Below are 20979 nucleotides of genomic sequence, written 5' to 3'. Positions count from 1 at the left end.
AGAAATTCCTCCAAACTTTTTTCACGAGTTTTTCTATAGCATTTCTCCGAAAATTTATCAATTAATTGCTCCAGGGGTTTCTTCATGAATTTCTTCTCACGTATCTTGAAAAGATGCAATTCCAGGAGATATTTTTCTTCAACAAAAATTCAGAGATTCTATCAGAAATTCAGAATCTTCCAGTTTGTATGAAGAACTAGCATAATTTAAAATACACAAAAAATAGAAAGATTATAAAAAATAAACTTCAAGAACCATTCCAAAAATTATTGCTTAAATTTCTACCTAAAGGATTACAGCAAGGACCCGATTATGTCAGCCCCATTTCACGACAAACTTTTTGCTCTCGTTATCTTACGGGGAAACTTTAACCAATTAATTCATGTTTATCAGCAAACTACAGCATAAACGCAGTACACAGAGGGATCAAAAATTTAAAAAAGTTCTCAGGTTTGTAAGGAGAACAAAAAGTGTATTCTGAAAAGGGACTGACAAAATCAGGTCACTAATGTACTCCATTTTTTCAAGGATTTTTTTTTTGGAAATTCCTCTAGAAATTCTCAAATGATTTTTCTGGAAAGTTCCAATAGTTCCTTGAAATATTCCTCCAGGTATTGCTTTGGATTTGTTCAGACCTTTCTTCTGGATTTTTTTCTTTTTTTTTCCAAAAGATTATCTTAACAATTGCTGCAGAACTTCAACTAATAATTGACTAATAAGCATTTTTCAAAGATTTTATCTAGGAATGTTTCAAAGAATATTTGTGGAGGGTTCACCATTTTTATTTAAATTTCTTTATTGGTTCTCTAACCCGAGCAGAAGGGAATAACAACAGCATTAGGAGCTGTGTTATTTGGGTAATATAACTGAATAAAAGAATCGATTATTTTTCTGTTATTAACATAACATATTATGTTATAAACTTGTCTGTCATAAGCGGCAAAATAACAAATATCATAACAAAATAATGTTCTTAGAAAACCATTTTAATAACTTGTTTTGTTAGTTTCAATAACAACTTAATGACAGTGAATTTGGAAAATATTTCAATAACAAATTTTGATATTAATATGTTATTGATAATAATCGGAAAGCAAAATTTGTTATGATATCAAAACCGCAACTAAGTAAATTCTGATACTCATTATATAAAATTATTCACTTTGTCCGACAAACCTATCAATAACATGAGTAACTATGCTTTAAATGATCGAAAAATACTATATTGAGTTTTTAATTCATTATAAGAGAATGTAAAAGAAAAATCTTCCAGAATTTTTTCCGAGAGTTCTTCCACGAAATCGTTCACAGACTTTCAAAGACTCCTCTAGAAATTCCTCCAGAATTATGAACAGAATCCCTTCAAGGATTTCTTCAGAATCTCCTGTGATTATTTTATCTTAAGATTTCTCTGAAAATTTCTTTGAGAATTTCACCAGGAGTTTTTCAAAAGGTTTTGCCAAGAATTCTAATAATTGCTCAGAAAAATTACTTTTGGAATTTCTAAGAAGATTGCGCCAGGAGTTTTTTTTAAGACTTCTCCAGGGTATCGAAGGGTTCCTCCAGAACTTCCAAGTTTTTTTTCCGACAATTATTTAAGGAATTTTCAGAGGATTCGCTCAGAATTTTCCGTCCTAACTGTATATAGAAATGGAACAAAACAAAAGGACAGGTCATTATTATCGAATTGATACTTTGATTTCAGAACTTGTTACTGTTGTGCTGTTGTTGATAATTGGTCAACAGTACAACAATAACAAAACTTGTACTTCAACAAAACATGTTATTGAAATGTAATTGAGTGAATATTGTTCAATAGCTTGATCATAACAAAATGAGATTGTCCAACAAACTTTGTTTTGGAAAAGCTATGCCTTGATAATTAAATAATAACAGAACAAGATATAAAAACAGGTTATGTGATATCGTAGTTATTAATTTGATATTCTCCTTTGCTCGGGAAAGAATTCTTCCATGAAATCTCTTCATAAACCGCACGAGATTTTTTTTATGAATCTTTCAGAATTACTTCCAGCAGTTCTTCCAAGGATCCCTTCAGAAAATCCTCCAGGGAATCTTTAGAAATTCAATGAAGGATTTCCACAAGTACCTTTATCTGCAATGTCTGCATTTTTCAAGAGATTTCTCCAGAAATTCCTCCTCGGAATTTCCTGGAATCACTGCAGAAATTTCTCAAGAATTCTTTCATTGATAAAGTTACTCCAGAAGTTTATCAAGATTTTTTTTTCATTTTTTCTAAAAAAAACATGAAGGAGTTTCTGCAGGAATCACTGAACGAATTTCTCAAAAAAAATCTTGGAGAACCCTGGGAAGAGTTTCCGAAGAAATCTCTTCAGGATTAATTTACTTGAAGAATTTCAGAATTTTTATTTTTTCAGGAAAACTTCATGAAGTAACTTCTCAATTTTGAAATTTTGAAGAAATCTCTGGATATAAATATATCTTAAAATACAAATTTCTGGAGAAATCTAAGCAGGAATTTCTGAAAGAAAGAGTTAGAGGAAGTAAAGTTAGTGGTAAGTAAAAAGGAATTCGGGTTAAGTACTGTTCCTTTTAAGGTCGTCTACGGTATCTCGTACTTGACTCGTCTCCAGTCAAGTCCAGTCGAGTCAAGTACGAGACACTGAAGACGACCTTACAGTTGAGGTCGAAATACGTATCTGTCAAAGGATGCAAATTCTTAGTGGAATTAAAAGGAACAGTACTTAACCCGAATTTCTTTTTTTACATCCTAGAAGAAGTTTCTTAAGAACATCCTGGGGAAAACCCTGGAGAAACATTTCGGGAAATTCTTGGTGGAACGCATTACAAAACATTTGCAAAGGTCCCAGAAATAAATTCTTCAGATACTTCTTAAGGAATTTCCGTAGCAATTCTTTGGAAATATTTCTGAATTAATTTCTCAAAGAATCCGTGGAGATATTAATGGAGATATCCGTCGACAAGAAATTTTCGATAATTGTTTAAACAAATCTCCAAAAGAGTGTGTAAAGTTTTTCTTGCTGGAGTTTAAGAAGGAACCCATTGAAATCTGTTCAAGAGATTTCCTGGAGAAATTAGTCAAGGAATATCTTAAGAATGCCATCTAGAAATTTTTCAAGGAATCTCTGCAAAAATTTCTTCAAAAAAAAACCCTTCCCATTACCGGTATTCCATATACTAGGCGCCTCTCCTCCTTTAACCGAAATTAGGAAAAACTCCTCCCATGCCGCCTTCTCTGTGCTTCAACAAGCTAAGATGGCCAAAATTGCTAGGGCGTGATATTCACACCCAAAGGACCTGAGCTGAATTCGCGTTCGCAATTCTTTACTTTTCATCTGCAAGGTAACGTTGAGAATGTTTGAACTTTCCAACGTTTTGCTACATTCGATGCATCATATTTTTGCAAGTTGTTTTCGTACTCTGTAGTTTCCCAAAGCTCTATCGATTTTCAATCTTTAACACAATTTTAAAGTTAGTAACTCAGTTGTTTGAAAGGGTGTGTACTGGCTACTTCTTCTCAGGTTCGATTCGGTTTTATTATTAAAAAAAAACTGTCATTATTTTCAATTTTCAACGAAAACATTATTCGTGAGTTTTCTCATTATTTTCATTCTACATATAAGAATGAAAAGCATAAAGAAAACCAGGTCTTTTGCTTAGCAAAGTTTCAAACTTTTATATCATTTTTCATGTTCAGTACTTCAAGCTGAAATTTTCCATACAACTTAATATTTCACTGAAAATTCGCGACTCTTGCAAATTGTCAAGCAAACAGCAATACACATAAAAAAAATCAGCAAAGTTATAGTTTATTCTATTGTTTCTTATATTTGTATTTGTATTTGTATTAATTTTGGACAAAGGTTGAAAAGTTATATTTTACAAGATTGAGATTTCAACGTGATAAAAACGTAAAGAAGCCCGCCCTTAACGTATGCTTATTGCATATCTAGGACGTTTTATGTTTCGTAATATTTTTTTTTATTAAATTCAATTCGAAAGAAAATTTTCCCTTTAATGGAACGATTTAAAATTGAGGTCAAATGTGAAAAATATGAATAATTAAATGGGTTTGTGCTCTCAATAATTTTTATTACTTTATTTTCCATCTGGCGTGAATGTATGAGGAAAAAAATATGTGGAGGAAAAATCTGTATCATGATCATGAAATCTGTATTTTTTCTGTACTCTGTATCCTGTCTGTATCAACCTATAAAAATCTGTATAATATAGAAAAATCTGTATATCTGGCATCTCTGCTACTGATACCTGACCCGATAGGGCGCGACTACGACTACCAAATAGGTCACGAAGGCTGTTCGTAGTTGGGGTTGACCCAACGACCTTATCGTCTAGAGGGGCTGGATATGATTGAGTTAAGATCTGTTTCAGTAAAGAAGGGTTCTCCAATCATCGTAGATTTAGTTGGTTGGACATAAAGTTTTTTTTCAGAAAATATTCTATTGCATATCACCCATGTGGACCAATTTCTTTCCATAGGGTAATAACCACACCATCAACCGTTTCTTTTTTTTCAAACAGCCCTCATCCCACTGTCGCTCATTACCCGCTGCTGTCCCGCGCAAACAAGTGGTGCTCACGCCGCTATCAGGGAAATTTATTGTAATGTATTTTTTGTGCAGTTGCATTCAATCCTATTTATTTTATTTACTTTTGTTGCTGTTGCTGCTCGTGCTCGTGCTTTTGCCTGCCAGCTTGTGCAAACAACTATTTATTTTCGCAAACTGCCACGTGCAACTGTTCTGCGCCCGGCAATGGAACTGGTTGGTCGTTCCATTTATTTCTTCTTCTCGCGCCAAACCGGAATCCGCGCGAGTCACACTCACAGTTTTTCCGTGCCGGCCCAGATTGCAGTGTGCCATATGTTTGCTGGAAAAACAATGAGCGCGAAGAAAAACGCGCAATGAAAACAGCTCATAAAGTGCAGCACTTGGTGACGCGCTGGCTGGTGGGGGAGGCGATGGAGTCGGTGGCGATGACGATGGGCCCACGATGATGGCCATCCAAACCCGATGCAATGCTTCGCCGTCAATGATGGGCAATAAAAAGTTAAAAATTGGTCGCACAATTGTTTGGAATTACTTTGCAAGGGACTCGCGCGGTCCCAGCGAAAAAGAAGGCAAATGCGTTGTGCGACGATTGGCGGATTTCACGCCAACTCGTCCAATAAACGGTGTAGCCGGAATACTTGTTTTTAAGCAACTTTGCATTTTATGATTTGAAATATATTTCAGCTTTGTGTTTTTGCAATCATTTCAGAGTTATGCTTGGATCAACACTACGCAAATTTTAACGGAGAAGTTCCATAAATTTCGTCGAAGCACTCAACATTTACAGAATTCTAAATTATAAACATGTTTTTTTTTCTCGAAAATTAAGAAACTGACACTTGGTTCCCTAAAAGTTTTCACTATATAAGAAATCAGTAATTCCTCTGTACTCTGTATCCTGTCTGTATCGACGTCTACGAATCTGTATGCTACAAAAAAAACTGTACATCTGGCATCTTTGATATCAATCTAATAATGAAATTGCTGTAACATGAAATAAAAATATGAATAAACAGCACAAATTTTCTAGAGAAGATATGGAATATTCCATATTTTCAAGGGGCGCAACAAACAAGTTATCTCGAAACACTCACCGATAAATTATTTTCTTTTCAGAGCTACTCTGTTTGCCGGCTATTTTTCTTCGTCCTCTCCGAAAGTGACTTCATCAATTTCGGTCCAAGCCGGGCGCGGTCCAACTGGGCGCGTTGTGGTGGTTACAACGAACACAGAGTCAGCAGTTCAGGATCAACACCGGGAAAAACTTTTTCGCCGAATTTCGTACTCCATCCGTAAAATTAATCGCGTTGCTCCGTTTATACCGAAGTGCTCGTTCCGTCGTTCGTTCGCCCAAACAGTCCAAACAGTGTTATCGTAATTTTCTCGCTTGCTTAACTTTTTTCCTTCCTTCCTTCCTTCCAGTTCAGACCACCACCGCCACAAACCCCAAAGTCCGCCTGCACCGTCCGTTTGGGGCCTCAATTTCGCTCGTCAACGATGTGATTACAGCTTCATTCAATTTTCCTCCGACGCGGCGACTAGACCCGTCGTCGTCGTCGTCCTCGTTTTCCGCCCAGTAGATCTTCAGACGTCGGAATTCAGAGCCAGTGTCGCCCGGCCGGATGGAAAATAATTTGGCACAGTTTTCGCCATCTTTATCAGCAGTTTAAATGCATTAACCTAGAGAAAGATGGGAGACCAAAAAAAGAAACAGTCAGAACAGCAGGGAGAATAAATGACTAGAGCAAACGGCATTAATGGTAGAAATGATCTTTTTTTTGGGTTCTTTCGGGGAGCGAGATATACGGAAATGGCGAAAAACCCATGAATCGATATCAGTGACGAAGCGAGGAGTTGGACGTACATGTCCTGTCAGGTTTTAAAGTGTTTCACCAGTTAGCACATGTTAGGAAAAGCTCTTCAAACTTTGAGATATATGCACCCAACAGAAGCACGTGTTTGATGAACAAATTGCGATTGGAATTGCGAAAAGAAATCCTCGTGCTCTGGTGGGAATTGAACCCACGACTCCCAAGTCGCTAGACGGGCGCGTTAGTGGAATTTGGTTCAGTTCTGTGCTTTCAGAGGACGGAGATGGTCAAGTGAATCCGTAGCTTGGGGGAAGGAAGCGCTCGTCTAGCGAATTGGGAGTCGTGGGTTCAATTCCCACCAGAGCACGAGGATTTCTTTTCACAATTCAAATCACAATTTGTTCATCAAACACGTGTTTCGGTTGGGTGCATATATGTCAAGGCAAAATACAGATTCAAATGTGGCAACCATCACAAATCAATCTAGCTTAAGGATAACTCCATCCAAAGCACAAAAAAATACTCGTGATCAAGAAAAAAAAAATAACAAATTTTCCCCTTTACGGATTTTTTCAACCAACTTCCAAGGATGCTTTCAAAAGTTTTCTTCAAAGATTGCATCAGAAATTTCACCAGGGATTCCCTTGAGAATTACGGATTCCTCCACACTTTTTGTTTCTTTTTAGAAAACCTTGCATGGATTGCTTCCGAAATTCCTCCAGGGATTTCTTTAGAAATTCTTGAAGAGGTCCATCCTAAAATTTCTCGAATCAGCCTTCGATAGGTTTCTGCAGAAATTTCTACATGAATTGCTTCTGAAGTTCTATTGGAATTTCTGCAGGGATTTGTTCAAAATTTAGTCTGACGATTCCTCTAGGAATTCTCACAAGTATTCCATGAGAAAATTTTTCATGTATTCTTCAAGAATTTCCTCCAAGGATGCTTCCAGGAATGCCTTCAGAAACTCCTCCATGGATTTTTTCAAAAACATAAATATATTTGGAAATTGATTGCTACAAAAAATCATTGGTAGATTTCTTCTTGACGTTCTTTCAGGAAATTCTATTTTAAGAAAACCTACTGTGGGTTGCTGCTCCAAAAGATTCGTCATGGTTTTCAGAAATATATTTGAGAAATCCTTCAGAAATTCCTCTAGAAATTTCTTCAGAAATTTATCCGATGATTTCCTGAAGGTTTTCTATTCTGTTCCATTCTCAAAAATGTCCCCATGTGTTTTTTTAGGAAATATTCCAGGGTTTCAATCAGTAATATTTCCAGTAATTATTTCTGAAAAACCTTCGAGTTTTTCTTTAATATTTTTTATATGTACTCCATTACAAATTCCTCTGAGAATTTTTTCAGAAATTCTTCCACAGAATCCTTAAGAAATCGGAGATTCCTTAATAAATTCCTCTAAAGAATCATTCATAGAATATTTCAGGGATATGTTAAGAACTTTTAAGATTTCTTAAAAAATCCTCTAGAGATTCCTCAAGGTCATCTCCACGACGCCTTGCATTGATTGCTTCCGAAATAACTATGTGAATTTGTTCAGAAAATCCTCTTGTAATTCCTTTTAGGAATATCTACCCCGGATTCTTAAATAGTCCATGGGTTTTAAGAAAATTCTAGTATACCTCCATGAATTTTTTTAGAGATTTCTCTAAAAATGAATCTAAGCTCTAAGCATATTATACAAAAAAATCTTTCATGGATTTTCTTATAAATTTCTTCATGGATTCTTTCTGAAACCCCTACGGAGGTTCTTTCTAAAAATCTTCCACAGATTTTTTCTGAAAATCCTCCAGTATTTTTTTTTTCAAGAATAGCAGAATATCATATTTTTTCAGAAAATTTCCCAAAATAATCTTTAAGGAATTCATTATTTAAGTCTTCCAATGGTTGCTTCATAAACTATTATAGAGATTCCTTTGGAAGTTTCCACAAGGATTGCTAAAGTAATTCCAATTCGGGTTCCTGCAGAAATTTATCCAAAGATTCCATCAAACACTTTCCATTAATGCTTCGTGAAGTCGCTTCATCGATTGCTTTACAAATTCTGCGTATTTTAAGAAAGTTCCAAGAAGGTTCCTTCAGAAGTTCTATCAAGGATTTTACGTATTCTTTCACATATTTCTTAATGAATTTGTTCAGATATTTCATCAAGGATTCCTTTAGTAAGTTTTCCTTAGATGCGTTCAGAAATTCCCCCCTGAGTTTCCTTTATAACTTTCACTAGGGATTCTTAAAAAAATCCCTGTAAAATTTATCAGGAAATCTTTCGAAAACTGCTTATGCGATTTTTTTCTTCAGAAATTCGTTCTGACATCCCTACAGGTAATAATTTATGAATTTCTCCAGGGATTGCTTAAGTGGCAATTCCAACAGAGATTTCAACCCTCGGAAATACATATTTTTAAGAATGCTTCCAAAGAGTGCTCTGGAAAAGCTTCGTGGAATTCTATTCGGATTTTTCTCCAGGAAAGCTTCAAAAAATACCTCAAGAGATTCTTGTTGGAGTTTTACCAGTGGGAATTTATTCGGAAATCCTTTCTTTTTATTCAGGCATTCGATCAAAGATTTCTTCAGAAATTCATTCAGGATTTAATTTAGACATTCCTTCAGATATACAGCTGTGTTCATAAAAATAGCAGTGGAAGCCATATAGAAAATGGTAAACTTTAATATGCTGTAACTTTGTTCTCCTATGAGCGATTGAGCTGAAAATTTGACAGCGAACTACAAATATGGTCAATTTTGTTATAGCAAAATCTGAGAATTTTTGAATCACGTGAAAAAAGTTAACCACTATGTGAAATCGATCAAAATAATAGCAGTGAAAAAAAAATTGAAATGTAGCTTTACCTTGAAGAAGCAAGACATATTTTCGCTCACTATTCGATCAGTTTCTGCCTTGGCTACAAGGGTTAAAACATTTTAAAATTTTTGCTACATAAAAAAATCAATACAAACACTGCTATTATTTTGATCAATTTCACATAATGTTTAACTTTTTTTCACGTGCTTCGAAAATTCTCAGATTTTGTTATAACAATATTTACCATATTTGTAGTTCGCTGTCAAATTTTCAGCTCAATCGCTCATAGGAGAACAAAGTTACATCATGCCAAAGTTGGCCGTTTTGTATGAAAAACGGTTTTCACTGCTATTTTTATGAACACAGTTGTACATTTAAAAATTCCTGCAGGGATTCCTTCAGAAATATCTCCAGAGACTTCTTCTGCATTTCAAAGGATTTTTTATCTGTTAACGTAAAATTAGTTAAATTTCCGATCGATTTCTAACCCTATAAGAATTTATTTCCCATTTGTATTTGTTTGATAATTTGTATTGATGTATTAGCTAGATCAGATGAACTTCCGCTAGAGAACTCATTCTCAGCCCTCACTTTCGTCGTTTTAGTAGATAGATAAATTGCTAGATACTGAATTGTAAGTTAAGTGTCGAACCTAGTATCGAACTCACCTTCGCAAGAAAACACGTGTTTGCTACAAAGTCTTGCCGCATTGTAAAGTTTTGTCGAAACGGAAATAAAGTTGTTCAGTCTAATATTGACTTCGCGAGTGTTTTCTGGACAGCATTCCTGAAGAACGAAGAAACCCAGTTTCGCCAGCGCTACCTTTTTCTCTCATCGGCCGCAGTATGTTCCCCAACCTCATCCATGATGTCATCAAAAAATAATGTATCAATGAAATCAACCTTGTAGTTTTATCTAAAACTTTGCCGAATAACATTAAGGTCGCACACGCTTACGGAAGGCGTGAGCGAGCTGCGAAGGCAACTCTCCACGCCGTGAATGGAAATTACGTTCACGCCGTGGAGAGTTGCGTTTGCTGCCTTCTGTTGACTTAATTATTGATGGTACGCTAGTACATTGTTCTACAAAGTTTCAGGGTAAACAAAACTGAAAAAGTGTTCCATACATTGATTTTTGCTACGATGTTTCTGAAGCGAGTTAACAGCAAGTGAATGTAAGTTATTGCAAGTGAATGATCCCATCCCTGTTCTTCATAATTGATTTAATGTGATATACAAGTTCCACTGCACCGTGTTTTTATTTATTTATTCAGTAAAGAGTATTTGGTAAAAGATCATACTGTCCTGAGGGCCCGATACTAAATCCATTTCCATGAAAGCGTTCCAGTCCAAGTTACATTAGAAGAGGATCTTAGAACCATCATAAAACCAAAATAAAAGGTATTTGGATTTATGATGATTCTCAAAACCGCTACAAGACTTATTGGTCATCAAAAGTTACTTAGGGAGCATCCATAAATTACGTAGCATTTTTAGCCGATGTTTTACTCCCCCAATGTAGCATATTATCCCATACCTAATACATGGTTCGTCACACTATCCCAAATTCCCTCCTCCCCTCTAAAAAGCTACGTCATTTATGGACGCTCCCTTAGGAGTAGATGGGCGTCGAAATTTGGAAATCTTGAGTAACCAGCTCTCAGTTTATCATGACTGCACTGCCGAACACGCTCTGAACGCCGCTCGAAGTTCTCTCGGCTAAACTGGTAAAACTAGGGAGCAAGCTAAAATCCCAGTTTGCCCAAGCTGAGTTCAAGGCAAGCGTAAATGAGGGAAGCGTTACATATTTAGGATTAGGTGCGTAAACAAAATTCAGTTTGTAAAGATAGAAATTTCAAAGTTTTGATCATGAGTTTGAGTTATTTAGTAACAATGAACCGTTTAGCAGGTTTTGCAAAGTTCAGTAGTTTCCAACCTACGGTCATAAGCCAAGTGAATTTCTCAAGAACCGAAGGTGTGAGGATGAAGCGATAAGCTTTTCCAAGCTCTGTACCTTAGGGAGCTCTTATTACAATGTATTTGTGTTTCGAAGGTCAGTGGTACCCAATCTGGGGCCACGGGCCACAAGATTTTTTCAAGAACCGAAAGTACTAGGAAGAAGTGTAAATGTGTTTCGGATTGATCATCTCAATCAGTATCTCCAATACATATGGATATGTTGAAAACAAAATCAGTGGTTTCCAATCTGTGGTCACGGACGCGCGAATTTCTCAAGACCGTAACGGTGTGTGACGACGAGATGAAAGTGTTTTTCTGATTCTACGTCTTCGGGAGCACCTACAAAAATATAGCTCGGTGGTTCCCAGTTGACCGTGAACCGAATTGGGGATTGCTGTGGCAGCCCATTACCATGGAGCACTTAAATGACTTCGAACTGGCTGATGACGTGCTCTCCTAGCTCAACGGCGCTCTGATGTGCAGAGCAAGCTCGATGATCTTGCCAATAGCTCATCAGCGGCAAGTCTTACCATCAACGTCAACAAGACCAAATAGTTGGATGTAAACACGGTCAACCCTTCCAGCTTTACTGTAGCTGGGCAATCAGTGGAGAATGTTGAAAGCTTCCAATATCTTGGTAGCCAAATGGCGACCGATGGCGGCACCAAGATCGACATAGGTGCACGGATCAAGAAGGCGAGGGCTTCTTTTGCGAGTTTAAGAAATGTGAGAAAAAACAATGAGATCAGTCGACGCACCAAAATCCGAATTTTTAACTCGAACGTGAAATCTGTGCTGCTATACGCCAGTGAAACCTGGTGCGTATCAGGTCATCATCAATAGATGCAAGCGGTATATTATTCGTGCATAGTGGCCTCACAATTGGATCTCCAACGTGGAGCTCCATCGTCGATGTCATCAAAAGCCGATAGCGGCAGAAATTTGGGAGCTAAAGTTGAGGTGGGTCGGCCACACTCTACGCAGGGGCGGAAACGAAATCTGCAAGAAAGCGTTAGATTGGAACCCAGCAGGACTTCGCAGCATAGGCAGACCCAGAGGCTCATGGCGGCGCGGCCTTAACAACGAGATCAAGCAAGACGACAGAAATTTGGCATGGCCACAGGTCAAGGCGATGACTGGCAATCGCCCAGGATGGAGATCTTTCAATTCGGCCCTCAGCACCTCCGTGGGTGCCTGAAGGACTGAAAGTAAGTAAATAGCTCCCAATTTAAAGTCACGGGCCACGAGAATTTCTCACGAACCGAAAGAGTGAGAACAGAATGTTTTTCGGAATTTGCGCCTCAGTGAGCACTTATATAGTAATGTGATTCAAAAAATCGTTTTTGCCCCACATCGCTTATTCGGTTTGGAACCAAATTCTCTGTCTTCTCCCAAAATTTGAACTCATTTGGTGAAAAATTTAAAATGTAAAAGCCCTTCAAGGTTTGTATGGGAACACGATGTTTTTCATTCAATCGACCGTAGCATTTCCTCAACTGCGCTGGAGTGCAAGCATTTAATTGGGACGGAACAGGGATTGAACCCAGAACCCCTTCCACATCCGAATCATATGCGTTAGTCACTAGACCACCAAGCCCGTCATCCAGCCTCCTCACGCTTCTGTCTCAAACGAATAACCAAAGCCGGAACCAACGATGCACGAAAGAAAGATTGTCTTCCGACTGCATTCCCGGCAGCATTATGGCCACTGTTTGATTTATCCACTTGCAAGCAATCGGCAAAATTCCATTCGATTCGATCCGGTTGCTCGCAACGAATCTGCCGCTGCCGCCCATTTGAACAGGAAATTGATGAGCTCGGAATGTGCTGTGTCAAATGCTAACCAAATTGGACGCTAAATGCGCTGTTCGCTTTTTAAACTTTCAATTTCAGCCACGCTGTCTGTTATTCACGTCCCGCCGCGGCGGGTCGCCGCACATTGGAGTAAATCGCATCAAAACCTGATCATAAGTGGAAAAACTCAAAATGAAGTCATTGGGTTTTCCGTTGTGTTTTTGCTAAGTGTAGTTATCGTGTAATCGTTTGACAGCTAAGCAGTGTCCAAATGTTTTGTTTACGCTTATCAGAAGAGGTTAAGTGAAGCTGAAGTTTAGCCGTTTTCTTTTATATGACTTACAGCGCGTGCTAGTTTTGACCGTACAATGTGAATGAAATTGATAGTCAATCAATTCAATGATGCAGTTTGTTAAAGAAGATTAATGTTGTTTTTCTGCTAATTTGAAACCCAAACAAATTGGCGTTGAATTTACATATAATATATGAAAATATTTAAAAAAAATATTTGATGGAATCCTTTACCGTACATTCAAAATGAAATAAGTTGATTTTCCGGCTGTTTCCGGAAAATCTGCTTTTAGTGTATGATGAAACTATTGTTCCTCTTTCAAATGCAGAAAGAAAACCTTCCGGATGTTTCCGATTTCAAAAGTTGCAACACTTTGAAAAAATCGTGATGATTATATTATTATATGATATTATTTGCCTTAAAACACTATTTGGCCCTCTGAACGTATTTTTGCTGAAAACTAGAATTCAACAGCTTTCAAGCAAAAAAAAGAAGTTTAAAATCGGTCAACTGGTTCAAAAGTTGTGATTTTTTGAAAAAAATTAGTTTTGAAAAATCATGACTTTTACAATCATAAAATTGGTCACCCTAATGACGAAATAAAAAAAAATACGAAAACTATGAAATACGTTTCATTACTAATTTGGGTTGCATTTGGGTTGCGAAAATGCGTCAAAATAATTTTGATCAGTTTTGATGTACTAGGTGCTCCACTGTGCGCCGGTGCCGACCGGGATGATTCATCTGCAGGGAATGAAATTATCGATCACGATCGCGATAGTAGAAAACTCTCCCACACGCATTATCGGCGAAAAAAGACGTGCGATAAATTCAGACCCGGGTTTCTCCCGAGAATGTGTTTTCGCTCGTTCCGCAGCGCCGAAAATCGATTATCATCAGCAATGAAAAGTTGACTGGTTTGCTTTCTGCTCTTTGTTCGCCTTTCCGTAGTCCCGTCGTCACCGGATGTAGCTTTTATATATAAAATTTCTGTCCTCTCTCGAGCAGCTTGTGTGGTCGAGTGGTTATGGTGCGCGCTCATACACATTTTTGTGGAGGATCTAGGTTCGAATCCCGTTAGCGGCAAATTTTTGTTATTTGCCTTCTGATAATTATCGCGATAACTTTGCAGGCGATAAAGTTGGATAGCGAAAATGAAAACAGCGATTTCCAGTTTTCGGCTATCTTTGATCGGGGACAAACAGCAACGACCGATAAACATTTCTCACAGGAAAAGTAAAAACAGAAAAAATCGGCTGCTCGAAAAACGCCGTTTTTCGTCTCAATTTGCTGATAATTTCACTCCCTGTTCATCTGCCACGTCCTTAGTGTTGCTCATTGAATCGGATCGAATTGCTCTGCCACTTGCCCCTCAGCGCGACGCTTTGTGAACCGAATACGCTCTTTTGATTGATAGGTCTCATTCTTTTCCGACACGCTTTCCTGCGCTTAAAAGTCCCTAATTTATCATCACATCATGCATCAATCAACTTGACTCACACACATAGAGAGCGGGAGAGAGGAGAGGGATTCTCATTACTGGCCCATGTCGAATAGGGGAGGCCTTTTAGAAAAACACACTTACATTACCATTAAAAACCAACATTTGCAACAATTATTCTCGGGAGAGACACGTGACTCGTCATAGAACTGCTGCCACGTGCCGCTCGTCCTCCCCCCCCGGAATAACGTTAGCGTATATTTTGAAGTGCGGATAGCGGAGCGAGATGCACCTCCCAACAGTTGCGCTCTATCTTAGCTTACCCAAAAGCTTTAAACGGACTTTACATACCTACATATAGTTTCTATTAAATGATTGAACGAAAACAGGTAAAATGCACACAGAATGAACTGAGAGGATGACTGGGAGTGGTCATAACCTTTCTCACTGTGCATTATATGTTGATTCCACTAATAAAAGGTTCGATAACAGCGTCGGCCACGTCCTTGCAGTTAGTTGGGAATGGAGAAGAAATATTTGTAGCAAACCTTTGCTATTCAGGTAACCGTGCTTACCTTAGCGTCTTGACAAACGTCATAAGATGGAGCATTAAATGAGAGTAAATGTTCGTTGGATAATAGGATTTACTTTGATTTGTAGATATAAAAATTGAAGTTTTTTTTTCGATTTCATGGACAGATGAACAGGTAAGTGTACAATTTTATTTCAGCGGCGTATTTCACACCTTGTCCCCCTACTTTCCGCATTCTGCATTCCGTCTTCAGAACTTCTGATACTATGACCCAACAGGATGGTGCTTCCTCTCCTTTCAAGCCTAAGCAGAAAGGCAGCTATGCGTGCTGTTGCTGCTGCTGGCCTAGCAGCACCATAAACGCTTCAAGTGTTTACAAAACACTGCTGCGAGAGTGTGGCTTTTGTATTTACCGTATAAAACGTGGAACGAAACGTACCAACTCTAGTGGGTACGGGGTGGCGAGGGAAAATAGCGTGTGTGTGCTCTTGGTGCTCTTTGGCTGGTGACTGCTGGGACTGGTCCTGGTGGTGCCTTTAGCGCCCAGAATGCAGAGTAGGGTGTCAGGATGCGATACGGCCCCGGTGGAATGCGGAGTGTGAAAACAAGAATTCATTATTCATAACTTGCCGGGCTAGCTGGACTATGCTGTTGGAAGTGGAGTTGCTGTTGGGCTGGCATATGTGAATGCCGCCGAGCTTGATTTCGTATTCTGACGGGATTGCAGTTGTTATTTTTTACCGCAATCCGGAGACGCAAGCCTCTCGAAAAGGATGCAAAAGTGGAGCACAGTTGAAAATTTTGGGGGACGTGATGTAATAGATTTGTTTTTGTTGAAGAATCTTTCAAGTGACCAATCACTTACATTCAACCCTGAGAATCCACGGTGGTGCAGAGGGCCTAAATGTAAGATCTCAACCTTGGGCAATCGCCAGCCATTGTCTTAACCAGTAACCATATCAAATTTCAGTCGACTTCCTTTATTTCTTAGTTGGGGTTGTAACGCCGTGAGCCGCTGGGCCTCCCGATCCACCTTTACTTGCGCTTTTGAATTTCTGTTACTATCGGCATTCGATGACATCAACGAAGGTGCATTTGAGATCGAATTGTGAGGTCACCGGTCACCTTCAGCGTTTGAGTGTTCTCCACTGATACATACCTGGTTTCACTTGCAGATATCGGCACAGGTTTTACGTTTGAATTGATCATGCGGATTTTGTTGCGTCGACTAATCTGACGCATGATAGAAATTCAAATGTTTTCTTAGTCTTTCATTTCGTGGCTTCGTTGTTTACGATTTGGAAATATGAAATTCCATCCCTGCCATTCCGAGGAGAATGCTGGTTTACCATTCGGGGTTTTTGGGAGACTTGTAGGTCGAACTATGGCAGGATCAAAGCCTGATAAAAATTGCGATTCAGTCTACAGCAGGGGTTCTCGAACTTTTTCAGCTTGCGACCCACTTTTGATTTTTATAGAATTTGGTGACCCACCAGCACATATTTTCGTAAAATACGTAATTGTTTTTCAAAATTTGGACTGCCTGTTTATCACTTTCATAGGTTGTGATTAACTTACGTTACGTGAGATTGTAGTGAGTGCCCAAGCGAGATTGAGGTGCCCAAGTTTGCAGCATCAGTTGTTTCTATTTTGTAATCATATCACTTTTCAGTTGCTCTGACTTACGTTTAAGTTCAGATTGTCAACATTCAGTAGAATTTTACTGAAGTTAGCTTTGATTAGTTTGCCGAAGTTTGTTATTTTTTTTTGGTATTTTTTTTTTGATATTTCAATTGCTGAACCTGGCTTGTAAGTTTGACTGAAAATGCTAACTGCAAGCAACAACTTGAACTTATTCCTTTTCCAGAACGCAAGTAAAATGTTTTACCCTAATCTTAAAACTTTCAGTTGAAAACTTTCTAATTCATTATACTCCAGACAAAGGCTTATAATACAAAATATTGAATAAAATTAAGAATAAACCGAATCTATATAAATAACTCTGCCAACTCTCCAAGGAAGTAGTTGTAAATTAGAAAAAAAATATCATTTGACATAGGTAATTTAAGACTTCTCGACCCACCAAAAATATACCCGCAACTCACCAGTGGGTCGCGACCCATAGTTTGAGAAACGCTGGTCTACAGTAGGTGAAATAATGTTAGGATTACCACTTGAATCCTGTGGAAAATTTTCTTGTGAAATTCCAAAGACATGCTGGAGACGAGCCTTGATGTTTCTTTGACGAAAATTCGTAGGGAATTCCATGGCGATTCTCGTGTGGATTTCTGCTAGTACCTGTACAAAAATAATGGCGGTATTCGGGAAGAGAATAGCACTTTAATTTCTGTTGGAATTAATCCAGGAGGAACTCCTGTAGGATTTCCTTACAAAACTGAGGAAGAAATTTCTCACGTCATTGGTAAGGGGGTACTGGAGTATTTTTTCAAGAAATTCGTAGAAGAGTTTCTAAAAATATGCTTAAGCAATATCCATAAGAAACATCCGAAAGAATTACAGAACCAACATCCGGAAGCATTTCAAAAGAACCGTGCTAGCTAATTGTTGAACACTACCCAAATATTTAACAGTTTCTGAAAATTTTCTTATAAATCTAACCTAAGTAATTTTCGCTCAACGTAAACGTATGATGTAGATGCGTATACATGTGTGTCACGATATTACTCCAATTAAGTTACAAAATTATACAATTTTAACTCAAAAATGTTGATTGCAAATTTTGTACCGCTGATGACACTAAAACTGCACAATTCTTAAGAATAATTTTAAGAAATTGATGTTACGAAATAGGCTTTGCTGGCAAATCTACCACGAATATCAAAGTCACACTATACAGGGGATAGACAAAATGATCGGGACAGGCAAAATTTTCACTTTCCAAAAAATGTTCAACTAGCTGTAACTTTTCGAAAAATGCATCAAATATTCTCAAATTTTTACTGTAAGTTCTTCAACTAGTTGTGTATCAGTGGACAAAATTTGGAAAAGATCGGACAATTCTTCACGAAGTTATAAAGATTTTTGAAAAAGGTAAAATTATCCGATAGCCAACTTTGAGCTATTATATCTCTGGATTCAATGAACCGATTGCAATGAAATTTTGACCATTCATGACTTATATAATGAACTCTGGAAAACATTTAACTTAACTTGAATTTTTTAACAAGCGAAAAAGTTATAGCGATTTTATTTTTTTCACGATTTTTTAGTAAATTGGTCTATTTTTAATATGCATCCTATTACTTTTTCAATTTATTGGCGGCTATGTTGTTACTTTCCTTCAACACGCATTTATATATAAGTCAATTAGAGGGAAACTAAATGAACTATAATTTGCATCTTGAATTTTGAAACGATGTTGATGTTTTGGATAATTTGGTGTTTTTTTAGAAAAATAATCTAATCGTTATAACTTTCATCCGTGTTAAGAATATTAAGCTAAGTCAATGGTTTGTCAAAGCTCATTATATAAGTCATAAATGGACAAAATTTCATTGCAATCGGTTCATTGATTCCGGATATATAACAGCTCAAAGTTGGCTATCGGATAATTTTACCTTTTTCAAAAATCTTTATAACTTCGTGAAGAATTGTTCGATCTTTTCCAAATTTTGTCCACTGATACACAACTAGTTGAGGAACTTACAGGGAAAATTTGAAAATATTTGATGCACTTTTCGAAAAGTTACAGCTAATTGAACATTTTTTGAAAAGTGAAAATTTTGCCTGTCCCGATCATTTTGTCTATCCCCTGTAGTTACAAGAATTAGAAGGATGTCCTTAACAATTCAACATTGTTTAAAATCACATTTTCATTGTTCATTGAAAAAAATATGTTTCTTATCACACTATCATTATGCATTTAGGATCCAATTGTTGAACACTGGCATAACCTACAATGTTAGCATGACTGCCAGATTTTTTTCACTTTACCTACGCGTGCATGTCATGGGGCTTCAAGGGCGATTCCAGGGTGTTCTAGGGGTGTTGCAGAGGACTTCAGGAAGTTTCCAGAGGTTTTCAATGAATTTCAAGGGCGTTCCAGAGGTGATCCAGAGGGATTCAGAGTGTTAAGGAGGTCCCAGGAGTATTTCAGGGCGTTCCAGGGGGGTTTAGGAGCGATCCACGGGTTTGCAAGGGATTTCAGGGTCGATGCAGGGGTGTTCTAGGGGGTTGAGTGAGTCCCATGGGTATTCAGGAGTGTTTCAGGGGTTTTCGAAGGCGTTCTTTTCTTCAATCGTTTTCGCTTCTAGTCAAATCTTTTCACTCATTTTTTGCATCTAGTCATGTTTAAAACGATTTCAGTCCACTAGAGCTCTCTTCAAATAAGGAGCGTCATTTGAATAAAATATCACTCAAATGACTAACTAGCCACAAAACACGAAAAACCCGGAAAAAATGCGCCAGAGTGAAAAAATATCGGATGTCGGGTCAAATTTTATCAAATGTTGAATCATTGTTGGACCCACATCGGAAAAGGGTCTATGTTGAATTTGGTAGCCAAAATAAAAACAGGTCAATGATAGGTTTATGTCGGGTTATACGTCATCAATTGGGTTCTTTACGGGTATTTGGGTTATTTCATTATCGGGTTCTCCGCCCAAAAATTGGTCGAAATCCAAAATATCATAATATTTGGACTCCGAGAACTATTTTTAAAATACATTTAAAGTTTGTATAGGGATTTTTTTTTGTTCGGGACGAACTGTCATTTTATAGATTGAACTGTCATTCTATCCACAAAATAAACACTGTTTTGTTAATTTAACCTGTTGGAGCCGAGTTTTTTCGCCACTGTCGACGCAACCTCGCTGGTGTCGAACACGTTTGTTATGCTCGGTTTCATCACCGGGGTCATATATGACCCCTCCGGCTCCAAAGGGTTAAACAATAAAAACAAAGGTATTAGAATCCAACAAAATCACTTTGTACTCAGAATAATAAGCTCTTTCGATTAGGCTTTAGAAAATAGCAATATTTTATTCACTAAACAACCCAATTACGAACAAAGCTTGAACCGTTAAACAATTAGCGAAAATCGTCCAACATTAGGATGAGCTAGCTTAAGGAAGCGTTCAACATTTGGGTAACAGACTTCCCATACAAATGTTCTATTTTCTCTTAGAAAATGGAATTTAAGGGAATATAAATTCAATGGGTAGTATAAGGAAAGAGTGGATCTAGACGTTTACTGGATATTTTCAACTAAAGTGGAATTATGCACGGAAAAACAAACGAAAACAAAAATGCCAGTACTAACCGTTCAACAATTGGCGAATTACCCTGCTGGAGGAATCACACTAAATTTCCGTACATGTTATATTACATGTCGATGTTGTACACCAATGTAAGTTCTATTATTATTCCGTTCTGCTTTGTTGTGTCAACCGACACCGTCAGTCTGTCAGAGCCGTCGGATGACAAGCGCTGCGTTAGATCTGCTCAGCATCCCTGTGGATACTTTCAGATGCGGTGTCGACGTTCGTAACGCCTCCCGTAACACAAAGGTTGTGATTAACTTACGTTACGTGAGATTGTAGTGACTGCCCAAGCGAGATTAAGGTGCCCAAGTTTGCAGCAACAGTTGTTTCCACTCCAGGATCCACTTTTGCCATTACGATGCAATTTTCTTATGGCTTGCGAAACAATACATATAGCAACAAACAACTATCATTCTAGAATGTTTCGTTTCAGATATGACACTTGATAGTAGGCTTTTAAATCAATACAACACACTT

At 37.7% G+C, this 20979-nt stretch overlaps 1 protein-coding gene across 7 annotated transcripts in view; it reads right to left on the bottom strand.

Moving 5' to 3' along the window:
* LOC109410678 (protein amalgam) overlaps positions 1-20979 on the bottom strand; it is a 373824-nt gene that overhangs the window by 256733 nt on the left and 96112 nt on the right. For all 7 annotated transcript variants that reach the window (XM_062856460.1, XM_062856461.1, XM_062856459.1 and 4 more), the window contains one exon: positions 5669-6254. The gene's annotated coding sequence lies outside the window, so the exon portion shown is untranslated. The remainder of the gene's footprint in view (positions 1-5668; positions 6255-20979) is intronic.

This window comes from Aedes albopictus, chromosome 3 (genome assembly GCF_035046485.1).
Source record: "Aedes albopictus strain Foshan chromosome 3, AalbF5, whole genome shotgun sequence".
NCBI classification, from domain to species: Eukaryota; Metazoa; Arthropoda; class Insecta; order Diptera; family Culicidae; genus Aedes; species Aedes albopictus.
This window is presented reverse-complemented; position numbering and strand designations above follow the sequence as displayed.